The sequence below is a fragment of the Coregonus lavaretus genome (genome assembly GCF_964263955.1).
Source record: "Coregonus lavaretus genome assembly, chromosome: 5".
NCBI lineage: Eukaryota > Metazoa > Chordata > Actinopteri > Salmoniformes > Salmonidae > Coregonus > Coregonus lavaretus.
Window position 1 is genome coordinate 22876195 of NC_139992.1, and position 6674 is coordinate 22882868.

A 6674-nucleotide genomic window follows, 5' to 3' on the forward strand; every position below is an offset into this window, starting at 1 on the left:
CTCTGATAGACAACACTGACAGCAGCAGAACATGAGATTCATCCAGCCCTCCCACTGTGAAGGTAGAATCTATTTACTGTACTGTAGTAGAGAATGGGGTAAACTTGTCCCCAAGTTGAGCAATTTTTTACATTCAGCATCACTCTGTCAAGTGAAATATAGTATTCTTTCTAGCAAAGATATCTACATATAATTCAGGATGTTGTGTATCCCTGGAAATAATCAGAATTCATGTAAACATTACAGTTTTGAAAACATAGCTTGTCCAAAAAAGTGGTCTTATGAAACACCTTACCCCAGGTAAGGGGTAAGTTGAGCCCCGGGACAGGGTAAGTTAAGCCGCCTATAAATGTATGTACTGTACTGAATAAAATATTACCACTCCCTTTTTAAAACCATGTCTATCTTTATTTTCCAAACACAATTCAACACAATCACAATTGATTTTTTATTTTAAGCATCTTTTAACACCTCACAAACACTTTCTACTTATTTTTTTACACTTTTAACACAGGCCAGGCTCTGTTGTCACCAAATATCCCAGCAATAATGTCTTCCATTACACCTGGGAAGAAAACATTTCAATTTGCTCAACTTGCCATTTCCTCAACCATTGGCTTAACTTATCCCATGGCCATTGGCTCAATTTACCCCAACGCAAACATTTTGACTATATTAGCCCACACAGCTACAAGAATGCACTTTCATGCTAGGTTTAGGACCTCATATTGAAGCTTACAGTGAGAGAAAAAAGTATTTGATCCCCTGCTGATTTTGTACGTTTGCCCACTGACAAAGAAATTATCAGTCTATAATTTTAATGGTAGGTTTATTTGAACAGTGAGAGACAGAATAACAACAAAATAATCCAGAAAAACGCATGTCAAAAATGTTATAAATTGATTTGCATTTTAATGAGGGAAATAAGTATTTGACCCCCTCACAATCAGAAAGATTTCTGGCTCCCAGGTGTCTTTTATACAGGTAACGAGCTGAGATTAGGAGCACACTCTTAAAGGCTCCTAATCTCAGTTTGTTACCTGTATAAAAGACACCTGTCCACAGAAGCAATCGATCAATCAGATTCCAAACTCTACACTATGGGCAAGACCAAAGAGCTCTCCAAGGATGTCAGGGACAAGATTGTAGACCTACACAAGGCTGGAATGGGCTACAAGACCATCGCCAAGCAGCTTGGTGAGAAGGTGACAACAGTTGGTGCGATTATTCGCAAATGGAAGAAATACAAAATAACTGTCAATCTCCCTCGGCCTGGGGCTCCATGCAAGATCTCACCTCGTGGAGTTGCAATGATCATGAGAACGGTGAGGAATCAGCCCAGAACTACACGGGAGGATCTTGTCAATGATCTCAAGGCAGCTGGGACCATAGTCACCAAGAAAACAATTGGTAACACACTACGCCGCTAAGGACTGAAATCCTGCAGCGCCCGCAAGGTCCCCCTGCTCAAGAAAGCACATATACAGGGCCGTCTGAAGTTTGCCAATGAACATTTGAATGATTCAGAGGAGAACTGGGTGAAAGTGTTGTGGTCAGATGAGACCAAAATGGAGCTCTTTGGCATCAACTCAACTCGCGTGTTTGGAGGAGGAGGAATGCTGCCTATGACCCCAAGAACACCATCCCCACCGTCAAACATGGAGGTGGAAACATTATGCTTTGGGGGTGTTTTTCTGCTAAGGGGACAGGACAACTTCACCGCATCAAAGGGACGATGGACGGGGCCATGTACCGTCAAATCTTGGGTGAGAACCTCCTTCCCTCAGCCAAGGCATTGAAAATGGGTCGTGGATGGGTATTCCAGCATGACAATGACTCAAAACACACGGCCAAGGCAACAAAGGAGTGGCTCAAGAAGAAGCACATTAAGGTCCTGGAGTGGCCTAGTCAGTCTCCAGACCTTCATCCCATAGAAAATCTGTGGAGGGGGCTGAAGGTTCGAGTTGCCAAACGTCAGCCTCAAAACCTTAATGACTTGGAGAAGATCTGCAAAGAGGAGTGGAACAAAATCCCTCCTGAGATGTGTTTAAACCTGGTGGCCAACTGCAAGAAACGTCTGATCTCTGTGATTGCCAACAAGGGTTTTGCCACCAAGTACTAAGTCATGTTTTGCAGAGGGGTCAAATACTTATTTCCCTCATTAAAATGCAAATCAATTTATAACATTTTTGACATGCATTTTTCTGGATTTTTTTGTTGTTATTCTGTCTCTCACTGTTCAAATAAACCTACCATTAAAATTATAGACTGATCATGTCTTTGTCAGTGGGCAAACGTACAAAATCAGCAGGGGATCAAATACTTTTTTCCCTCACTGTATAGAGACCCCAACTGATGTATAGAACAATTATCTACTTTGGTTTAGATACAAGCATCATGAAACCTCTAACACAATAAATTCATTTGATTTAGTGAAAAAAGCGTTTTTGTGGGCCTAACTTGCTCACCACTATTCCATGTGGTTTCTTCCTTCATAGATTCCATGAAATGATGACCTCTTCCTAAATATTTGGTAAAATTATTAATTTTGTGTATGTTTTCCTAGAAACAATGGTGGCTCAACTTACCCCACTCTCCCCTATGGCAGACATGTAAAACATTTATTCTAAAGCCCGGCCATCCCACTCATCCTTAAATTATTGACTGCATTATTTAGCATCATGACATCAATACCAGACACATACACTACAGTTCAAAAGTTTAGGGTCACTTAGAAATGTCCATTAAAATAACATTAAATTGATCAGAAATACAGTGTAGACATTGTTAATGTTGTAAATGGCTATTGTAGCTGGAAACGGCTGATTTTTTATGAAATATCTACATAGGCCCATTATCAGCAACCATCTGTGTTCCAATGGCACATTGTGTTTGCTAATCCAAGTTTATTGTTTTAAAATGCTAATTGATCATTAGAAAACCCTTTTGCAATTATGTTAGCACAGCTGAAAACTGTTGTGCTGATTAAAGAAGCAATAAAACTGGCCTTCTTGAGACTAGTTGAGTATCTGGAGCATCAGCAATTGTGGGTTTGATTACAGGCTCAAAATGGCCAGAAACAAAGAACTTTCTTCTGAAACTCATCAGTCTATTCTTTTTCTGAGAAATGAAGGCTATTCCATGCGAGAATTTGCCAAGAAACTGAAGATCTCGTACAATGCTGTGTACTACTCCCTTCACAGAACAGCGCAAACTGGCTCTAACCAGAATAGAAAGAGTGGGACATTAGAGTGTCTTGTTTGAGAAACAGGTCCTCAACTGGCAGCTTCATTAAATAGTACCCGCAAAACACCAGTCTCAACGTCAATAGTGAAGAGGCGACTCTGGGATGCTGACCTTCTAGGCAGAGTTGCAAAGAAAAAGCCATATCTCAGACTGCCCATCTTAATCTTTTCTTTTAATTGGCCAGTCTGAGATACGGCTTTTTCTTTGCAACTCTGCCTAGAAGGTCAGCATCCCGGATTCGCCTCTTCACTGTTGACGTTGAGATATGTGTTTTGTGGGTTCAGCGATATAGCAATTTGTCATAAGTGAAATTCACTTTTCATCTGTATGATATTTTTGTCCTTTGTAAAATCAAGCAATTGGAAGTCATTAAAATGATTGTTATCCAAGGACAATACAGGTAACAGGTAATCTGATCTAGTCTCCCTGATATACTGTACTCTACACTATCATCTAGTTCAACACAAAGTGATTACTGGGCACTCTGGCTGTATAATGCTATTTACTCTGATAGCTCTGCAGGGCCAAGCTGCAGTCATATAGACGGTTGTATGCTTTCAGCACACATTCTGCTTCTAACGCAATCATAATGGAAATGTTGTACATTGTGTTTACTATGTAGGTAGGTCAAGATGCTGTCATCTTTCATATCTCTCTCTGTGTGTGTCTTTTCATTCATCCCTCTATCCGTCCATCCACCCGTCCGTCTGCCTGTTGGCCCGTCCATCTGTGCTTTCTGTAACATGATATCTAATAAATTGTTCTATAATATCAGGGCGGCCTGCTTTGTACCAGAGGGAATGCTGAGAAATGTTCTTTTGCAGCCTCATTTTAGATGAAAGAGATTTTGAAAAGAATGGAGAGTCAAATTAAAAGACAGAGATTGGCTGCTTTTAGGGACAAATTATATCTCACATTATCGCAGTAAAAAGTATTCATATTATTACATTCCCCACAATGCTTTCACATCAGTGTAGAATATAATCAGTAGTTCAAATGGCCAGAGATCAAAGCTGTCATGTGATAATGGAGTGGAGTACTTCACCCTCTTCCTAAAGTCACCTCTGATCCAATAAACCTCCTGAAACTCTGCCATTCTCTCATTAGACCGAGAACGCCCTCTGAGAGCTTGGACACTTGGCCAGTGTGTGTGTGCGTGTGTGCGTGTGTGTGTGGATCATCACTGAGGTATGCTGTACCTGGAACAGACCAAAAGTTTTCCCAGCCACAGGAAACACACACACCCCGTGTTGTGACTGTCCCAGTGTGACTGTGCGATTTACAGATTTACATATGACAGCTTCTCTTTAAACTGATGCAGGTTGGAAGACTTCTACATCTGAATCTATCCAATTATTTATTTATTATCGCTGCTCATTAGGGGAACAAGGCTCAGGGGAGGACAGGATATACGGTGTGATTACAGGATGTCTGTCTGAGACAGATATGAAGAAAAAGAGAGAGGACAAGTGAGAGAGAGAGAGAGAGATGTGACTCACTAGTTGTCATATGTTTTTATTTTTTTATTTTTTTTTATTTCACCTTTATTTAACCAGGTAAACCAGTTGAGAACAGGTTCTCATTTACAACTGCGACCTGGCCAAGATAAAGCAAAGCAGTGCAATAAAAACAACACAGAGTTACATATGGGGTAAAAAAACATAAAGTCAAGAATACAACAGAAAATATATATACAGTGTGTGCAAATGTAGCAAGTTATGGAGGTAAGGCAATAAATAGGCTATAGTGCAGAATAATTACAATAGTATTAACACTGGAATGCTAGATGTGCAAGAGATTATGTGCAAATAGAGATACTGGGGTGCAAAAGAGCAAAATAAATAACAATATAGGGATGAGGTAGTTGGGTGGGCTAATTTCAGATGGGCTGTGTACAGGTGCAGTGATCGGTAAGGTGCTCTGACAACTGATGCTTAAAGTTATTGAGGGAGATAAGTCTCCAGCTTCAGAGATTTTTGCAATTCGTTCCAGTCATTGGCAGCAGAGAACTGGAAGGAATGGCGGCCAAAGGAGGTGTTGGCTTTGGGAATGACCAGTGAGATATACCTGCTGGAGCGCAGACTACGGGTGGGTGCTGCTATGGTGACCAATGAGCTAAGATAAGGCGGGGATTTGCCTAGCCTTATGTGTGATTATTCCTCCAGTCTCAGAATGTATGAAGAAGGATTTCTCAGTGCAAATAGAGGGCAAATAGTTTAAATGTGTGACGTACACACAGGGAGTCAGGAAACAGGTGCAGAAGGTAAGGTGTGTTTAATAATAATCATGACAATAATACAAAACGCATAATGAACGTAACCAAAACCAATACTGCCTGATGACAGCGGCTACTGACGGCTATATGAAGGAAGAGTAATCAGGGTGGAGATTAAATCCAGGTGTGCTTAACGATGGGGAGCAGGTGTGCGCAATGATGGTTGCCAGGTGTGCACAATGTGGGTTTCCAGGAAGATGGTTAGTAAACCGGCGACGTCGAGTGCCGGAGCGGTGATGCGGGAGTAGACGCGACAAAATGTCAAGTTTCAAAGTTTATTTGCCACGTGCACAGGATACAACAGGTGTAAAACAGTACAGTGAAATTCTTACCTTGAGAGCTCTTTCCCAACAATGCAGTGATAATAATAATATAGATAGATTAAAATATAAAATATAATTAAAAAATATAATGAAAATGAAAACCCCACCAGAACTACAAAGTGAGTTAGAAACATAAGAATGCAAGTATATACAGGTCAGTGCCAGTACCTTATTCAATGTGCAGGGGTACTGGAGTGGTTGAGGTGGGTTTATACATAACAAGTGACTGGTAGTAGGATATACATGTAAACAGGGTTGAAAAATGACTGGTAACAGGAACATATAAATACTAATACACTACCAGTCAAAAGTTTGGACACACCTACTCATTCAAGGGTTTTTCTTTATTTTTACTCCCTCCCTTTGCATTGATGACAGCTTTGCACACTCTTGGCATACTGGTCACTTTAATAATGGAACACAGGTCACTTTCATAATGTTTAAACACTGTTTTACCCACATTATATGTATATACGGTGCATTCGGAAAGTATTCAGACCCCTTGACTTTTTCCACATTTTGTTACATTACAGCCTTATTCTAAAATTGATTAAATTGTTTTTTTCCCCCCTCATCAATCTACACAAAATACCCCATAATGACGAAGCAAAAACAAGTTTAAGTAAGTATTCAGACCATTTACTCAGTACTTTGTTGAAGCACCTTTGGCAGCGATTACAGCCTTGAGTCTTCTTGGGTATGACGCCACAAGCTTGGCACACCTGTATTAGGGGAGTTTCTCCCATTCTTCTCTGCAGATCCTCTCAAGCTCTGTCAGGTTGGATGGGGAGCGTCGCTGCACAGCTATTTTCAGGTCTCTCCAGAGATGT